The sequence below is a fragment of the Furipterus horrens genome, unplaced genomic scaffold, assembly GCF_987537825.1.
Source record: "Furipterus horrens unplaced genomic scaffold, mFurHor1.1.pri manual_scaffold_8, whole genome shotgun sequence".
NCBI classification, from domain to species: domain Eukaryota; kingdom Metazoa; phylum Chordata; class Mammalia; order Chiroptera; family Furipteridae; genus Furipterus; species Furipterus horrens.
Window position 1 is genome coordinate 58,598,041 of NW_028327178.1, and position 20,595 is coordinate 58,618,635.

Consider the following 20,595-nt stretch of genomic DNA (forward strand, 5'->3'; position numbering starts at 1 on the left):
TTTTCAATATTCATTCATACTGCAGCATGAACTAGTATGTCATTTCTTTTTATGGTTGAATAATATTCTATTGTATAGATATGTCACATTTATTTATCTACTCATCATCTGATGGACATATGGGTTGTTTCCACTTTAAAGCTGTTATGGGTGATGCTGCTATAAAATCTTTGTGTGAATATATTGGGTTAGCTAAAAAGCCTGTATAATTTTTTCCATAAAATAAAATACATATTTTTCATTTTCACCAATAACTTTATTGATTTGGATATTTTGAATATGTTGACTATCTCCCACATGTTATAACACTGATTGTTCTCAATTAATGTCTCAATTTCATTGCTATTAACTTCAACTGGTCTGCCTGACCATGGAGCATCATCCAGTGACACACATGCAGCACAAAACTTTGCAAACCACTTTTGACATATTCAATCAGTTGCAACACCTTCTCCACGCACTGCACAAATCTATTTTTTTCCTCATTTCAGTTGCATTTTAAACTCTTCTTGAAATAATAAAGCATAAAATGCCAAAAAATGTTGCATATTTTATTCCATCCTCAAAACTAAAACGGCTACAAAAGCTCTGGCTGGCATGGCTCAGTGGACTGAGTGCTGGCCTGTGGACCAAAGGGTTGCCAGTTCAATTCCCAGTCAGGGCACATGCCTGGTTTACAGGCCTGGTCCCCAGTTAGGGGCATGAGAGAAGCAACTGATTGATGTTCCACTCCATCTCTTTCTCTCTCCTTTCTCTTCTCTCTAAAAATAAAGAAATAAAATCTATAAAATGGTTACACAAAAATTCACGAATTTTTATTTTTTTAAAAAATGCATGCTGTTATTACAGCTGTCACAATACAATCTAACAAAATTGGTTTTGAATGAAGCTAAAGACAACTAAGTGCTACTAGAGCCATCTTATAGAAAAAACCCAAGCAAACTTCTTGGCCAACCCAATATATATTCAATTCTCTTGGGTATATAGCCAGGAATAAAATTATTGCATCAAACAATCATTGTGTTTAATTTTTTTAGAAACTACCAAACTGTTTTCCATAGTGGCTGCATCATTTATATTCCACCAATAATGTACCAGAGTTTTAATTGTTTTAATTTCTCCATATCTCTGCCAACATTTATTATTTCTACTTTTTCCCCTTATTGTAGCCTTTCTAATAGGTGTGAAGTCAAGTCTCCTTGTGGTTTCGATTTGCATTTCCCTCCTGACTAATGATATTAAGCATCTATTCATGTGCTTATTAACAATATGTATAGCTCCTTTAGGGAAATACCTACTCATATCCTTTGTCCATTTTTAATTAGGTTATTTGTTTTTATTGTTGAATTGTAAGAGTTATTTTTATATTCTGAGGACTGGACTGTTATCAGATATATAATTTGAAAACATTTTCTGTGTTCTGTGGGCTTTCCTTCACTTTCTGATAGTGTCCTTTAATACACCCAATATTTTACTTTTAATGAATTCTAATTTATTCTTTCTTTGATTGTTTGTGCTTTTGGTGTTATATCTATGAAATCATTGCTTAATACATGGTCGTGCAGATTTATCTTCATGTTTCCTTCTAAGAGTTTTATACTTTTAACTCCTATATTTAGTCTTTGATCCATTTTCAGTTCCATTTTGTATGCAGTGTGAGGTAGGGATCAAATTCATTCTATTCAGTTGCCCCAGCAATATTATTTGAAAAGACTATTCTTTATGCATTGGCACCCTTGTCAGAAATCAACTGACCATAAGCTATTTCTGAACTCTCAGTTCTAACCCATTGATCTATCTATTTCTATGTCAATACCACACAGTCTTGATTTCTGTAGCTTTACAGTCCTCCAACTTTGTTATTTTCCAAAAGCTATTCTGTTTCCTTTGTAATTTCACAATGTGCACAGCTTTTAATAAGGTTTACAAACTTTATGCATCTGGAGCCAACCAGGTATAGCAAGCAAAACAGGTACAATAAGTAAGCAAAACCAGCTGGTTTCAAAATGGCATACACAACTAGTTTGCATCCTAAACACATGGGAATGTTCTTCATTTTCACATAAAAGTGTGATTTTGTCAGTTTTTCTTGACACAAGCAAAAGTACCCCTCTCCCAACTTCCTTTGCCATCAGGAATGACTTTGAGACATAAGCTCATATCAGCTGGGAGAAGCACCTGTAACAGAGATTATGTCATATGATAAAAGAAAGGCAGGAGAATTTCCAGCTCTGCACCAGGCCTTTAGTTGGGTGAGGCAAAAAAGGTGCTCAGGTTCCAGACTTAAGAAGGCACTGGCTCACAGGACCACACAAGAATATGTACAGCATCTGAGAGCAAATGCCTCCTTAAGTATGGGCACTTCTCTTGCCTTGCCCTAGTCCCATCCCTGTTTTTTTCTGCCCCTTGTTCTTCTTGCTCTGAACTTTGGCTGTGATACCCATAACCAAGCAACTATCTGGTGATGCAAGGAAATATAGTTGGTTATTCTCACAGATCCCTAGGAACAGGGCCACACCAGAAAGCATCAAGGTTGGTTATGAGCAGGGAGAATTGTGGACAAGAGCCTTTACTGGCTTTTGCAGGAAGAAACTGGTGAGGCAGGGTAAGTCTCACCAGTTTGAAGATTGATTGGTTCAAAGAATTTCAGTAGGCTTTGGGATGTAGGAGCTGTCCACTGAATTGTCTGGTACCTGGCCCTCAGTGATTAAGGCAATTAAACAGTGGCCCTGAGCATAAGAGCCCAGAGGAGGCAGAAAGTGGGCTCTGGAATGATCTGTTTGCACACAAAAGGTATACTGGCAGGGATGTAATTTACTCTTTCTAGGAATTGGCTACCCCAGGAAGGACCATCCTTCTAGGGTCAGCAAGACCCAGAGGTCAGAGTTTCAGACAGAGAAACTAAAAAATGTGACTATTATAGGCAGATATTAGTTCATACTGGAAGGGACATGGTTGGGTGGATGGAGACTTAAAAGTTTCTGTCACTCTGGAACACATATGAGGGGGACCAAAAAAACACCAGATTTATCTTCTGGAGGGAGGGCTCCTTATAGTACAGACTTCCCCCACTAGGTGAGTTTCTAGGAACCCATCTGTATCAGTGTATTAGCTGGTGTTGTGAGAGGCTGCATTCAACTTCAGTGAATTTTTTAAAAGACTCTTTCAACACATTTGCCCATTTCATCATGGGTGACTTTTGAGTGCACTTGCCCACCTTGTGCTGAGTGTTCAGCAATTTTTGACCCAAAATTCCATGACCCCCTGCCCCACCCTCCCTATTCACCCAATCTCACCCAAGCAAATTCTTTTGTTTCCTCAGATGGAAAAAAGTTCTCAAAGGGAAAAATTTTGCCAATGTGGAAGAGGTAAAACAAAAAGTGGTAGAAGCACTAAAAGGCCTCAAAATTGACAAGTTCAAAAACTGTCTTGAGCACTGGAGAAAATGTCTTGATAAGTGCATTGTATCCAATGGAGAGTACTTTGAAGGTGACTGAAGTTTAAACATGTAAGAATAAATACACAATTTTTTAATAAATAAATTCCAGGTTTTTGGGGTCCCCCCTCATAAAATCTCTATAAAGTGTTTCTGCAACTCAGGCTACCACCCAGTACCCTGGGATAAAGGATGCCAGATCCCCAAAGAAGTCATTCACCCACCATGTCAGTACTAATTCACATTATTTCAAGAATCAGGTGTCCTAGTTTGTAGAGGCTAAAAAGATTCAGGAAGTGGCCAGCTCCTTCTTTTCCACTTTTCCAAGACCTCCCCACATGCCATGCATCTGTTCAGTGAAGCCTTCCTGATGCCATAGCCCATACCTTCCAGCTGCAGCCCCTGGCCTACATCTTTTTCCCACTCTTGTCTCCAGTCTTGACTTCCTCCAACCCTAAATCCATCTTCAGGACCACATCTCCCTTTAGATCAACTTAGCTGGGGCCCAGTCCTCCACTGCTTCAGTCTTGCATGTGATGGGAAACACATCTGAGACTCCTGGGCAGCTTCAGTTGGCACTTTCAACTGCTCGGGGCAGGGCTTGATGAGAGGACAGAAGCTTGCACCTTAGGAAGGAGATACCACTTAGAGTTAGACAAAGACAGCAACACTCTCCCCACGATCCAAGCTCACCCTCCCTGTGCTGTCGCTGCCATGGGATGAGCATGGGAAGGCTGACAGGAAGAAATGGTGTCAAAGAAAATGGGAAGAGAGGGGCCAAGGCCATGCCTGGGATGCCAAGGGGAGGAAGAGGGAGGCTGAGGTGGTGATGGAGAAGACTTTCACGAGCGCCCATTCAGGCTCATCCCTTCACTGAGCTGGCTCCCCTGCAGCCTGAATGGAAGCAGATGGCTGGGGAAGGACTAAACCCTCCAATGGCATGAGCTCTTCAACTGGTGGGGAATGGGTAAGTGCTCAGGGCCCTCCCTGCTTATACCTCTCAGGAGATCCCCTGCCCTCATCCACCCCAGGCCCACCTCATTCCAACCTCTATACCATTTTGCAGCCTGGTGTGCCCTCCACTCCAAGTCCCTCACTTATCATCTACCTGCAAATGCCTGCCTAGCTCAGAGGTCAACTGAGGGGCCTTCCCTTCTCCCCTTTCCAATCCCAACCTTGTGGGAGGAGGTTGCTGCTTCTGTGTTCCTGGCTTCCTGTGTTGCATTTTCATTTTTGCATTGATGTAGTTGAATTCCTCAACGTCCTCATCTGTAAAATGGGATTAATAACAATGCCTACCTTAAAACTTTGCTGGGCTGACCAATGGATGAAGGCACATCAGAGTTTAGAAAAAATATAAATGTTAGCTAATAATACCTACTTGTTATGATGGCTAGGTAATCACTATTATAAGTTATCACCCCTTCATGTCCTGCACAAGCCCAACTCTTGCTTGCAGAATAAGTAAATGCTCATACAAGCATATAGTCAAGTGTAGTCCAAACTCAGAGGATATTTGGCTTGGCTACTAGACAACAGGGGCTAGTGTGCTGAGAGCTGTGCAGGCACTGTCTCTGTTAATTCCCATGACAATCAAATCTGGGCGGAGCAAAGGAGAGCAGAGATGCTTTTGGAAAGTTGCCTAGGGAGAACTGGGCTCTGTGCTGGGTCTTTTGTTTGTTTGTTTGTTTGTTTGTTTTTAAATTGATCTGAGAGAGAAAGAGAGAAGCATCAATTTGTTGTTCCACCTATTTTACATTCAATTGGTTGATTCTTATAACATTCCCTGACCAGGGATCAAACCTGCAACCTTGGCATATCAGAACAATGCTCTAAACAACTGAGCTACCCTGCCAGGGCCTGTGCAAAAACTCGGCCTCTTCTGTTCACCTCTTGCCCCTGGCATCTGGCTTCAGGTAAAAGGCTGGCTGGTAGCCTAAATTCCCAATGTCCTGTGTGTGGCCACAAAAATCTCACCTTATGTCCTGCTATGATGCTCTAGGATGAGGGGGGCCTGGAATTCCTCACGGGTTGAATAGCCACATTCAGCCATGGGCAATGCCAGCCCCAGTTCTAGGCAAATGGCTCCACAAACTCTACCCACCCACTCCTAGAACCTGGTCATTAACACCCTCCAGGCACCCTCCTCTCCTGCCTTTTAGTCCAACTCAATTAGGACCCATTAGTTCTGTCATGTTGGTTCTTAAAAATCATTTTAGATTGTTGCTTTTTTTTTTTTTTTTTTTTTTACACTTTGGAAAAGAAAAGCATCAAAGAAGATAAAAACAGGAAAGTATATCCCCACACCCCACCTGGCTCCTGGTCCCTCACTTGATACCTCCATTTCTTCTGACCTGTTCCCTTGGCAACCATCAACTCACTCCTGCAATATTTAAAGGGAATCTTACAACTGCATATCAAATGGGACACAGGGGATGTTTTCAATTGTCTCAGACTGATGGAAAGACAGACATTCAGACATCCCAGGAAGACACAGACACAGAGAGACAGAGGCAGACAGAGAGATGGAGACAGAGAGAGACAAGGGGAAAGACCCAGCACACAGAAAAAGATGCCCAAGGAGACAGGGAATTAGAACCAGAGATGACAGAGCTGACAGGCAGAATGATACAGAGACATATACTCAAGTTGCCAAAAGAGAGAGAGATGTAGGAGAGACCAATTGAGAGAGACAGAGAAAAGACAGACACCAAGTTGAAAAGGAGGCCGAACAGAGACAGCAATATGAGACCAGTCAGGGGCAGGGGAATGAAAAGAGAGAGAAAAGAGGGCACAGAGACAGAGGACTAGAGAAGGCAGAGGGAGAGAGCCTGAGACACCTGGTCCTAAGTATAGGGGCCTGGATGCCCAGGGGCCCCTCCAAGTCCAGTGTGTCCATCTTCCAGGCTCTCTCTCTCTCTCTCTCTCTCTCTCTCTCTCTCTCTCTCTCTCTCTCTCTCTCTCTCTCTCTCTCTCTCTCTCTCTCTCTCTTCCCATTCCTGTTTTTCCACCTGATAAGGCTCCTCATCTCAAACAGATAGCTCCTCTGGTTCCATATACCCTCTGCCCCTCTTGCCTTTGTCAACACTTCTTCACAACTTTTCTGAGGTCATGTCCCTGCTGATGGTTATCCTTTCATTAAGGCCTTTCTAAAAGTGAGAACAATTTTGCTGTAGAAGTTAATAGAATTCTAGATACCTTGGAAGACAATAAGGAATAAAGTCCCTAAGGCACCACTCAAAGCATACTGTGGGGCCCTATCTATGTAGGGAACACTGAGGAGGACCTCAGGAATGCCAACTTAGGGCTGAGAATTGGGGTCAGTGTGTGGGTTGACATGGTGGCCGCTTGGGGAGGGGAAAAGAGTCTCAGCCAGCAGTTCTGCCCCTGTGTTCTTGACCAAGCCCTTGACTCTCTAATCTCTGTTCAGCCCACTGTATCCTATTTTACCCAGGCTTAAGACTCCTTGGCAGTGAACATGTGGCATGAGCCTGACCACAGGAAGACTATTAGCTAGTAGGCTGGGAGAATGGACTAGAGAAGTAAAGATGCTAAGCTCAGAGGTCAGGAGGCAGAGGGCAAAGCAGAGCTACAGTACCCTTTGAAAGGAGCATGAAAGACAAACCTAGATCTAAACACCAGTTCTGCCATTGGCCAGCCAGGCCACTGTGGGCAAATAGTTTAGCCACTCTGGCGCTCAGTTTCCTCATCTATAAAATTAGTAAATAATCCAGATTGATTGTACAGTGATGTATCAAGAGTATGTATAGAGGAGAAGATGGCAGTGGAGTAGGGGCAGTGTTCTTTGCTCGCTCCTGTTACAGAGGGACTTGAGAAGTAAACACAGAGAGGAGTGACTGAGTGAGTGTGAATTTCGGATAGCGTGAACAGGAAGGGGAGCGTGGAAGCAGCATGGAGGGGGGCAGAGGGGTCCACCGTGCACTACAGGTTCAGTTCCTCTGGGACCGGCGCGTCTGCTGTACCACGTCCAAGGGCTCATTAGCTGGGAGCTGCTCAGAGGCTCCCCCTGCTAGGGGTGCACCTACCAGTAAAATCTGGTAGGGAGTTAGGGAGAGGATTTGGCTGAAAAAGCCGGAGGCGTGGGAGAACAGTGAACAACCAGGACTGGGAGAAACTGTGTGATCTGAGTCTAGGGGGAAACCTCCTTGGCTGTAACCCCAGACTGAAAGCTCAGCATTCAGGGCATGAGCGGCACTCGCACTAGGGCCCTACAGGACAAAGGGACAGTTTGGGGGCAAAGAGATGGCCACACAGGAGAGCCCCTGCAAAACTCTGGACTGGGGGAGAACTCCTGGGCAGGAGAGTGCCACTTGCCCCCGGCTCTTTGAGCAATCGAGCTAGAATCCCACAGAACAAAGGGACGGTTTGGGGGCAAGGAGAGAGGTAGCATGTGCAGGCATATAGACAGGGAAGTGAGCAGAAGCTGTAGCTCAGGAATAAAGACACAACTCGAGGCAGGGCAGAGATTGCTGGCAGGAGCAGGCTAGCCCAATGGTGGTAAGGCGTAGCTGGAAAAGCCTGAGGAGGGCTGAGGGTGCCATAGGAGGGGACAACTAAACACAGCTCACAGCAGAGCGGCGGTAGGCCCACGAATAAAAGACTAGCAACCCCAGAATCAAGCAGGATCTTCCCGCAGCCAGCCAACCAACCAGAAAAGATTTGAAACCTATGGAATTTTGAGTAGGGGCGGACCCAGAAAGGAAGGAAACGAAAACACCAAAAACTAGAGACTGTGCCTAAACGTTGAATTGAGTTAAAGTCCTTTCATTCTTTTATTTCTCTCTCTCTCTTACTGCCCCTCCCTTTCTTTCTTATTCTCTCTTCTTCTCTCCCCTCCTAATCCCTCCTTTCTCTTTCTTTAGCATGTCTCTCCTTCATCCTATTCTTTGTTAATTTTTTAATTTTAACTTTTTCCCTTTCCTTCCTCTTTCTTTCCTTCTTTTGTGCTAAGTACTTTTAATTTTATTAAATTTCTTTCTTTGTTTCATCCCCCTTCCCTCTCCATTTGTTTTTTCTCTTCCCTTTCCCTTCTTTTCCTTCTCTCTCTCTTTCTTTCTCTCTACTCTACTTTATTTTTTAATCTTTTAATTTCTCAACTTTAATCTTAATCTATTCCCCTCCCTCTTCTCCCTCCCCTTCTTCTCCTTTTTCTCTTTCCTACCCATCCCTTCTCTCCTTTCTCTTTCTCTTGCATTTCTCTCCTTCATCCTCTCTTGTCAATTCTTTAAATTCAGTTTTTCTCCCTCTCTATTCTCTCATCTTCCTTTCTTTTTATTTCCTTCCCTCCCCCTTATTGTCCTCTTCCCTCCCTCCTTTTATTCTTTCTTTCCTTCTTTCCAAGTACTTTTAATTTTATTATTTTTTCTTTATTTTGCCCTCCTCTCCCTCTCCATTCATTTCATTTTTCTTCTCTTTCCCATCTCTTATTCCTCTCTCTATATATATATTCTTTCTTTCTTTCTATCTCTCTATTTTATATAATTTTTAATCTTTTAATTTTTTTAATTTTAATTTATTCCCCTCTCTCTCCTCCCTCCCCATCCTTCTTTCTCTTTCCTACCTTCCCCTTCTCTAATTTCTCTCTCTCTTTCCTCTCTCTCTCTCTTTCTGGCTATTTTTTATTCTTGAAAAACTCTTTCTCTAATCTGTTTCCTACCCTCTAGCCCCCATATCCCTCTTCTTCAATTTTTGATCATCTGTCTTCTTGGATGTCTGCTGTGTCTATCCTCCCTTCCACACTAAACATACAACATATAACTACTATATGAACCTAATACTATACACTTCCACTTTCTCATTCCATACTGCAATCCTCTCCTCCTTTTCAAACATACGGTATAAATGTTAATTGCTGTCTTGCATAGCCTTGATCCCAATTGCTAATATTAATACTCTTATCACCTTCCCTCTAAAAAATTACCCTTCCTTCATTTAAAACAAATCCTACCTGTTTCTCCTATGAAATAAGAGTCATAATATCTGTACAAGTATATTAATACTGGCTCATTTGCAGCCGATAGTGCGATTGTGGTTGGGGGAGATTTTGGAGGGTGTAGGGTTCTTGCCTGGTCTATGTGATTATGTTTTAACAGCACCTCCACAAAAGAACTCAAGACAAGGTGGGCAGAGTGACTCTCAGTCAACTAACCAGAGGAAAAGACCCACCAAAGAGTAGTTTAAATACAACCAGACAGATTAAACAAACAACATAAAGGGCAAAACAAGAGCATCAGGCTCAGAAGGTCAAAGAGACTGCACCACTGACTCCCCCAGATCTCCTATAAAGAGTCTCATATCACAAAAGTGAGAAAGCAAAGCAGACAAATCTAATAAACCAAAACAAACAAGAAGAATTCAACATGGGGAGACACAGAAACAACCTCCCAATGAAAGGAAAAGAGGAATCCCCAGAAACAGAGATAGATAGAACAGACATAAGCCAACTATCAGACACAAAATTTTAAAAAATGGTTATTATGAAACTTAATGACCTTGACAACCTCAAAGAAAACTATGACAGACTTCAGAAAAATTATCAACAACTTTAAGGAAACTACAAAGAACTGCAGGGAAGCTACAAGGAACTTACAGATAACCACACCAGCATAAAAAAGGAAATATAAAATATTAAGAACCAGGAAGAAATGAAGAATACAATCTCTGAACTGAAGAACACAGTAGAATCAACCAAAAGCAGGCTAAATGAAGCGGAAGATCGAATCAGTGAATTAGAGGACATTGTAGAAAAAAATTCCCAGACAATACAACAAAACGATAAAAGATCAAAAAAGAACAAAGAAGTTTAAGAGAACTGCAGGACAACATGAGACAAAACAACATTAGAATCATAGGGATACAATAGGGAGAAGAAGAAAAAGGGATAGAAAACCTGATTGAAAAAGTAGCGGTAGAAAATTTCCTAACTTGATGAGAGGAAAAGTTATGCAAATCCAGGAAACACAGAGGGTCCCAAGGAAGATAAACCCAAATAGGCCCATCCCAAGACACATCATAATTAAAATGCCAACATTCAAAGACAAAGCAAGAATCCTAAAAGCAGCAAGAGAAAAACAGCAAATAACATACAAGGGAGCTCTGATTAGGCTAGCAACTGACTTCTCAACAGGAACACTACAAGCCAGATGGGAATGGCAAAAAATATTTCAAGCAATGAAAAACAAAGGCCTACAACCAAGAATACTCTACCCAACAAGGCTCTCATTTAAAATGGAAGATGAAATAAGGAGTTTCTCAGACAAAAGAAGACTACAAGAATACATTTCCACCAAACCAGCACTGCAAGAGATGCTAAAGGAAATGCTGTAAAACAAAGAAGAAAACAAGAGAAGGAGAGGAACAGAGGTACAAAGGGAAATGAATAAATACCTGTCAATAATAACCTTAAATGTAAATGGATTAAATGCTCCAATTAAAGGAGATAGGGTAGCAGAATGGATACAAAAACAGGACCCACATATCTGCTGTCTACAGAAGACACACCTCAAAACAAAAGATTTACACAGACTGAAAGTGAAGGGATGGAAAAAAGTTTATCAAGCAAATGGACATGAAAAAAAGCTGGGGTAGCAATACTTATATCAGACAAAACAGACTTCAAACCAAAGGCCATAGAAAGAGACAAAGAAGGACATCACATAGTACTTGAAGGAAACAAAAATCAACAAGATATAACCCTTATAAACATCTATGCACCCAACATAGGAGCACCCAAATATGTAAAGACAATTTTGAAAGACTTTAAGAAGAATATAGACAATAACACTTTCAAAGATAGACCACATGATAGGACACAAAACAAGCCTCAACAAAATCAAGAAAATTGAAATTATATCAAGCATCTTCTCAGATCACAACAGCTTATAACTGCAAATCAACTTTAAGGAAAAAACTCAAAAACATTCAAACTCATGGAGAGTGAATAACATGCTATTAAATAATGAGTGGGTTAACAAAGACATCAAGGAAGAAATCAAAAAGTTTCTGGAAACAAATGATAATGAACACACAACAACCCAAAACCTATGGAATACAGCAAAAGCAGTCCTGAGAGGAAAGTTCATAGCGATACAGGCCTACCTAAAAAGGACAGAAAAATATCTAATGAAAAATCTAACCCTACAGCTTCAAAAACTAGAAGAATAACAACAAGCAAAGCCCAGAGCAAACAGAAGGAAGAAAATCATCAAGATTAGAGCAGAATTAAATGACATAGAGACTAAACTAACAATTCAAAAGATCAACAAGAGAAGAAGCTGGTTCTTTGAAAAGATAAACAAAATTGACAAACCTTTAACCAGGCTCATCAAGAAAAAAAGAGAGAAGACCCAAGTAAATAAAATCAGGAATGAAAGAGGAGAAATCACAATCAATACCACAGAAATACAAACAATTGTAAGAAACTATTATGAACATCTGTACCACAAGAAATGTGACAACCTAGATGGAATGGACAAATTTCTGGAAACATATAATCTGCCAAAACTGAATCAAAAAGAAGCAGAAAGCCTGAATGAACCAGTAACAACCAGCAAAATTGATGCAGTAATCAAAAAACTTCCGGCACACAAAAGCCCTGGACTGGATGGTTTCATAGGTGAATTTTTTAAAAAATTTAGGAAAGAAATAACTCCATCCTTCTCAGACTATTCCAAAAAAATCCAAAAAAAGGGAAAACTCCCAAACTTGTTCTATGAAGCCAGTATTGCCCTAATTCCAAAACCAGGACAAGACACAACAAAGAAAGAAAACTACCAGCCAATATCGCTGATGAACATAGATGCTAAAATCCTCAACAAAATATTGGCAAACAGGATCCAACAACACATTAAACAGATCATACATCATGATCAAGCAGGATTCATCCCAGGGATGCCAGGATGGTTTAATATTCACAAATCAATAAATGTAATACACCACATAAACAAAATGAAAGACAAAAACCAAATGATTATATCAATAGATGCAGAAAGGCATTTGATAAAGTACAACACCCATTTATGATGAAAACACTCAGCAAACTGGGAATAGAGGAATCATACCTCAACATAATAAAGGCCACATACGAGAAACATGAAGCTTATATCATACTCAATGGGCAAAAACTGAAAACATTTCCCCTGGGATTAGAAACAAGACAAGGATGTCCACCCTCTCCACTCCTATTCAACATAGTCTTAGAAGTGCTAGCCACAGCAATCAGACAAGAAAGAGAAATAAAAGGCATCCAGATTGGAGAAGAGGAAGTAAAACTCTCATTATTTGCAGGTGACATGATAGTGTACTAGAAAACCATATAGACTCCATGAAAAAACTACTCGACCTAATAAGTGAATTCAGCAAAATAGCAAGGTATAAAGTCAATATTCAGAAATCAAAGGAATTTCTGTACACCAACAATAGCACATCAGAGATAGAAACTACAAGAAAAATCCCATTTACCATAGAAAAAAAATAATAAAGTACCTAGGAATAAACTTAACTAAGGAGGTAAAAGATCTTTACCCACAAAACTACATAATACTGAAGAAATGAATTAAGGAAGATATAAATAAATGAAAACATATACCATGTTCATGGTTGGGAAGATTCAACATCATTAAAATGTCCATACTGCCCAAAGCAATTTATAGATTCAATGCAATCCTTATTAAAATACCAACAATATATTTCTCAGACCTAGAACAAATACTTCAAAAATTTATTGGAACCAAAAAAGAGCCCGAATAGCCACAGCAATCTTGAGGAAGAAGAACACAGTAGGAGGAATCACAATACCTGATATCAAACTATACTACAAGGCCACGGTAATCAAAACAGTCTGGTACTGGCATAAGAACAGACATATAGGCCAATGGAACAGGATAGAAAGCCCAGAAATAAACTCAGGTCTATATGGTCAACTAATATTTGACAAAGAAGGTAGGAACATAAAATGGAGTGAGAAGAGCCTCTTTAACAAATGGTGTTGGGAGAACTGGACAGGGACATGCAAAAAAATGAAACTAGACCACCAACTTACACCATACTCCAGAATAAACTCACGATGGATCAAAGACTTAAATGTAAGTCGTGGCACCAAAAAAGTCCTAGAAGAAAACATAGGCAGGAAAATTTCAGATATCCCATGTAGCAACATTTTCACTGAAATATCTCCTAAGGAAAGGGAAATAAAGGAGAGAATAAACTGTTGGGACTACATCAAACTAAAGAGTTTCTGATCAGCAAAAGAAAACATCAGCAAGATGAAAAGGGAACCAACTGTATGGGAAACTATATTTGCCAATGATACCTCAGAGAAAGGATTGATCTCCAAAATATATAAAGAACTTATATGACTCAATACCAAGAAGACAGACAACCCAATAAAAAAATGGGCAAAGGACCTGAACAAACATTTTTCCAAAGAGGACATACAGAAGGTTCATAGACATATGAAAAAATGGTCAACATCACTAGCCATCAGAGAGATGCAAATAAAAACCACAATGAGGTACCACCTCACACCAGTCAGAATGGCTATCATAAACAAATCAACAAACAACGTGTGCTAGCGAGGATGTGGAGAGAAGGGAACCCTGGTGCACTGGTGGTGGGAACGCAGACTGGTGCAGCCATTATGGAAAAGAGTTTGGAATTTCCTCAAAAAACTAAAAATGGAACAGCCTTTCGAACCAACAATTCCATTGCTAGGATTATATCTGAAAAATCCTGAAACCCCAATTCAAAAGAACCTATGCATCCCTATGTTCATAGCAGCACAATTCACAATAGCCAAGTGCTGGAAACAACCTAAGTGCCTGTCTGTAGATGTGTGGATCAAAAAACTGTGGTACATTTACACAATGGAGTACTATGTAGCAGAAAGAAAGAAGGAACTCCTACCATTTGCAACAACATGGATGGAACTGGAGAGAATTATGCTTAGCGAAATAAGCCAGGCAACGATAGAAAAATACCTTATGCTATCACCTATTACAGGACACTAATGAAAAACACAAACAAATGAACAAAATTGAAACAGAGATATGTGAACAAGATTTAGACTAACAATAACAAGGGGGAAGAGGGAGAGAAGGGGAAAAGAGGGAGAAGAGTCTAGTCAAAGAACAGGTATATACGACCCATGGATATGGACAACTGAGTGGGCACTGACTGTGGGAGAAAGGGTGGGCAGAGAGTAGGGAAGCAATAGAGTAAAAAATGTGGGACAAATGTAATAGATAAACAAACAATTTTTTTCTTTTCTTTTTCTCTTTAGTGGGGGGAAGAGAAAAAAGAGAGAGAGAAAATAAAAAGAATAGAAACGCAATTCCAGTGAATATTAGGAGGACAAGGATTTTCCTTCACGCTGTATATTTTTCTCCCTACCTGATCCCTCTAGAAATTTGCACCCTTAAGATGTAAGTAATGACATAAGGTTCTTTGCATGAAAATAATAAGACCAGTTGTTACTAGAGGTCTTGTCGACCAAGACTTTGACAGAAATGTCATGCCTAAAAAAGACACGCCTGGGCTCTTGTTGTTACCAAAAGCCCTGAGGAACCAAGGGTGACCTCAGAAGGTAATAAAAAGCCCACAAGGAAAAAGGTCTGGTACCTAGATTGGATGTGCGGTCCATGGCAATCTTTCCAGGGAAGGAATGAAGGTTGCTTTCCTGAGAGATAGCTAAAATGGACCTTAAAACACAATGGAAAGCCTGAGGGACTTGGAAAAGACAGGTGTCTACAGACAAGGCTGAATGGCAGGTACGTGGCTCAACTTCAGTGCCCGGAAGGGCAGACTGAAGGTCACCCTAAATGTTCCATGTGTAAGTTCCAGCAAAGCAGACTTAAAGATCAGAAGTGATCATTTGCTGCTCTTGTTGAGTTCATGCAAATGAACAGGATAAATTAAAAATGGACCTAATACGGTCCCTACAATGACAAGGGGGGTAAGCTTAGGGAGAAAAATCGTGACCCAAGGAAAATCACAATGCCCACTGGTAGACTATAAAGTAATACAGCTAACCATCATTAAAGTCTCTTTTCATTTAAAGTTACCTTGCATTGGTAAATTAAACTAGATCTGTGATATCATCAAAGATGCTTAACTTACAGGCAAGAAGAATGTCAGATGCCTTGCAACTAGATGTCTTCCCATTAAGACAGGCTTACAAAACTAGAGAATTGCTTGTGGGTTTTATTACATAAATTAACATGTGTTTTCTGTTTTCAAAGGAAATAAGCCTAGGATCTTACTACCTGAGTGATTGTCTGTAAGTATAGGTCTCACTTAATTCTGTCTGCATCACTGCCTCCTGAGACTGAACGGTTTGGTTGTACCAAGTGGCTGGGTTGCTGAAGAATGGGATGGTCTGTGGGCTTCACCCTAAAACAGATTTCTCTTTTCCATTCTAATGGCTTGGTCAGAGAAGACCCAGAGGTCTAAGAGGGGGGAAAACCTAAAATATTTTCCTCAGTCCAAGCTAAATATAGTGGACAAAATGGTTCTGGATGGATATAATGTGCCTGGCACACCTTCCTCCAAAGAAGCTCCTCTTTTTTTTTTTTTTTCCCCTAATTGGGGACATTGAAAAATTAATCCCTGCCTTTTGTCATCTAGTGGTTATGGATTGAATGATACCTTCTAACTCTGTTTCCAAATCTGTTGCTCCCAGAATACAACAAGGACGCCAGCCTCTTAAACCAAGTACACCATTGTCCGGGGACAGCCAACTGACCTAGAGTCTGCACAATCCTTCCCCATGTGGGAAGGCCACCCTCCCCTCCACACCCCCACTCTTATTAGGGATTTCTGGACCCAAGGATAGGTAGGACGATGACCACACCCAGCTTGAAGCAGCTAGAAGAGCAGGAGACCGTCGCCCACTGTCCTCTATAAGATTATAAAAGGTCTAAAGTCTGAGGGGGATGTGTGTTACTTTTTTAATTGTTAAAAAAATCAATTAATGAAGTAACTCTAAAATAATGGTAACATAAGAAAGGGAGAAACTGGAGATATTGCATGCATGACCCATGGACATGGACTGGGGAAGGGAAGGATTGCTGGAGGAGTGGGGTGCTGGGTGGGAGGGAGCAAAGGGGAAAAAATTGAACTATTGTGACAATATAATCTATAAAATGTAATAAAAAAGAGTATGTATATATAGCGAGCTATGATAAAAATAGTGACAACAATAATAACTCATAATTTCTTGGCAGAGACATAGTTGGATGCCTAGCTGGAGATCCAAACTCAGATGTCTACTGGGGCCAGCAGTATGAAGCATGGGGAGCATGATGAGCAAGGTGAGAGCAAGGTGGAACCTCAGGGGAGGTGAGACAGTACAGCTCTTGGACCCATCCACTACATGGACCCAGCATGACAAACTCAGCCAAATTTTCAAAGGGAGTTGGAAATACGGATTTTTTATTGCCAAATCTTTGAGTTTGCATATTAATCACCAATTCCATCTGTAAAGCACTCTACAGGTCCACATAAAGCATTCATGTGATAAATCAGTTGTGGCCCCAGTTTGCACCCTGAGTCACAACTAACTGCAGGCACAGGAGCCCAATCCACTAGCAGGGGGTACCATGTTGGAGCTGCTAGCAACTCCTTGAAGAGAAGGAGCAGGCAGAGTCTCCACATCCCATGTCTTAGGGTCAGCAGAGGGTATACTGCGAATTGGACCTCATTCCCCCAACCACTGGGTCCTGACAGGCACAAGGCCCACACAGAACCTCAGGTGGGACAACTGCAGTTCTGCTCTAGCCCCACCTGCCCCAGATGCTGCCCTGTTGCAAGCACCTTGGAGGATGCAGAGGATGGTGGGCCCTGCCTCCAGGACCACAGAAACAAAGCTCCCAAGATTCAGGCTCCAGTGTGGGTTCTGTGTAGAGAAGAGTCAAAAGACCATGATTCTGACAATGGGGGCGGAGGAGTGGGTCATTGCCCTGAGGAACTTAATTCAAATGCTTACTCCTGGGGTCATTTCTGGAGTGTGATTCAGAGGTTCTGGATGAGCTTGAAATGTGCATATTAAGACATATCTCAGGTGATTCCAATAAGTGTACTGCAAACCCACTGGGAAGCACTGAGCCAGGGCAATGTGTGTCCTGCCCCTCTCTGGGCCAGCCCTCATGCCCCTGAGGATTTGTGTTCCCCCATGAGATCCTTGGCTCCTCCACTGTTGGCCAATGAGAGCCCCCCACCCAAGAACCCCACAGCCCCAGCTGTCCCTGCTGCCCTTGCACTGCTGAATCTGAGGAAAATGTAGGGATGTGCATGCTCTGTGCCTCTGGGAGGACTGACTGCAAGAACCAAACCTACAAAGGTTCCCCTCTTCCCACACTCTTCAAGCTGCTTCGAGCCATTTAACCACCAGGACCCTAACAAATGGAGGTGGAGGTTGGGGGGCTTCTTCAAGAGTGGGGAGGGGACATACTTGAAGCCGGTTGGGAGGTGTTGTCTTGGGAGGCATGGCAGGCACCAGTGGCCTCAGAAGTGCCCTCTCTGAAATTCCCAGTCCCTAGAGAGCAGGAACAGTTGCTGGGACACACCCACACCAGGATAGTCTTGTTGAAACTTGTTGGAGAGCAAGTCACTCACTTCAGGTAGGAGAAGCTGTGGGGCCCCACACCCCAGAATTGGGAAAAACAGACTGAGGCTACTCAGAAAACTCAGGGTTCCTGGCCCGACCACACCCACGGTCCAGACTTCTTACAGTTACAGGAGAAGCCCTCTAGCCCTCACAATCAATTCTCCTTTTGCTTAAGCTAGCAGGCTCTTTGTCAATTGCAACCAAATATATCACCCAAAACCTACTGACTCAGAAGTTTTGTATTTTTAACAAGTTACCAGGTGATTTATGGACTAATCTGTGCTTGAAAAGCACTGACATATAGCACTGCTAGTTAGGCTGCCATAATTCCGGGATTTAGCACACCTTTATGTTGGAACCTGCCTTCCCCTATGGCAGCATCAGCTCATCAAACTCCATTACATAATCCTACCAGCCTGGGGAAAGAGGAGGGCCAATTACTGTGCCCAATCACTAAAGAGCCTGGAACCATGAAGCCCAGGAGGGTAACCCTCCAGAGGCCTTCTCTGAAGATCATAAAAGACTCAAAATGTAGGGGATGATGCTTTCTAGAACAAGGGCTTAAATGAAGGAGAATAAATCTCTTCTGTGTGCTACCTACTGTCTTTCTGACACTGCTAGGGTCCAAAGGTGATCAAGGATGGTGGGGGAAGGATCCCTGCTCTCCAGAAGGTTCCCGCTTAAGGGAGAAGATACTCACCCATTCATCAGGTCACCATTAGTGAGCACAAGACTACAGACTATACAGGAAAGGAACAGATTCTTGGCACATATTGTTTTTGGCTGCCCATATGTGTTCTCTCCTTCCTTCTCATTTGGATACATGACTACCTAAACATTCCCCAGCCTCTTCTACAACTACATGTGGCCACATGACAACATTTTTACCAGTGAGGGAGAGGGCAGAAGTGTGGGACTTCCCTAGAAGTATCTTGTAGTTAGAGAGGCGATCCTTTCCTTGCTCTCCCTTACTCCTTCTCATTGGAATTGGGCTGTGATGGCTAGAGCTGAAGTAACCTTCTTGGTCTATGAGGGCTATTCTACATTTCGAGAACCATGGAACAAGATAGAAGCCTAAGTTCTTAAAGATTGTGAACCACCACAGAAATCCAGAGCTACCTCTAGACTTCTTTTACAAAAGAGAGAAAGAAACCTTTATCTTGCTCAGCCACAGTGGACCTGATACAGTGGTGCTCTGAGAAATTATAACAGGGGGACTCATTTAGCTGGGGGAAGAAACCTCTTTGACCTGAAAGATGAATAGAAGTTGGGTGAGGAGAGCAAAGGGGTAAAAGTTCTCAAGTTGGAAGGATAGCTACTCAGGCACTAAGAGAAGGCTATAGAGATTAGAGTGAAAAGAAAGGAGAAGGGGTTGGCAGGGACAGGCCACATAGAGCCTGCAATGTAAGTGAGGGGTCTGGGGCACAAGCAAGGAAAAAACATGGAGGGGTTTTCTATTATAAAATACCTCCTTTATCTTAAACTGGGTGCATCACAGACCTCCAATTCTGTTCAATACCTGCTGCTCTTGTTAGTAGATGACTAACAAGATTATTCATCTTGTTATTCCATTTTTGCAGATGAAAAATTTAGGAGAGTAGGTGACATGCTCTGGGCAATTCATCTCACATGAGTCCAGCCAGGATTTGAGCCCAGATCCATCTATCTCTCAAACCCTGAGCTTTCCCCAATATTATGGTCTCTACTGCTCCCAGGAAACCAGGTTTCCAGTGGTCTATCCAGATCCACCAGAAGAATATGACATGTCATCCCTCATTCCAAGCACTAGAGGATGCCTAACTGTTTCAGAGCCTCAGAGACCACTGATCCCAAGCATGCTCTGTGCAGATGGGAAGACTGAAGCCTGAGGAGAGGCTGGGCCTGGCCAAGGCCAGACAGTCCTGAGTTCCATGCTTGACACTGTCACTTGCCCATAAGATTGCTGCAAAAAGCCACTGTTTTATTCTTCTTTGTACCTCCAGATTTAGACACAGAGCCTGACACAAGAGCAGGATTCTCTGTTCCTCAGTGTCCTCACCAGCAAAATGTCACCAAGGACAAATTTACACTTTATGTTAAAGTGTAAATGACTGGTAAGATTTTGAATTTTAAAGAGAATTATGCCTGGATTAAAAGAAGCACCAATGATAAGCCTTTTTTTCACAGGACAATGATGAGGACTAAATGAGGTCATTTATTAATTAATGTAGCAAATATACATTGAGCACCTACTGTATGCCAGACACAGTTTTAGGCACTGAGGACAAATAAGTGAACAACAAAATAGTCTCTGTCTTCATTTGGTCACTGCTTACATTTAGTGTGGAAGACAGACAATAAACTAACAAATAAATGAATAATAACTTACTATGTAATTTAAAGTCAAATCACTATCAGTTTATTGAAGAAGATTAAAATGGAGTAAGGGGACAGTACATAATGGTGGAATATCATTTTAGATAGGAAAGATCTATCTCAGGAGGTGATATTTGAAAAGAGATGTGAATGAATGAGCCTCACAAATATTTGCGGAAAG

At 41.7% G+C, this 20,595-nt stretch overlaps 1 long non-coding RNA gene across 1 annotated transcript; it reads right to left on the minus strand.

Moving 5' to 3' along the window:
- Positions 1–292: 292 nt before the first annotated feature.
- LOC150002987 (uncharacterized) lies at positions 293–4,057 on the minus strand. Its single transcript, XR_016512648.1, has 3 exons — positions 3,931–4,057; positions 3,297–3,493; positions 293–761 (listed from the first exon to the last, which is right to left on the minus strand). It is a non-coding gene; the product is annotated as an uncharacterized LOC150002987 (long non-coding RNA).
- Between the last annotated feature and the right edge of the window lie 16,538 nt (positions 4,058–20,595).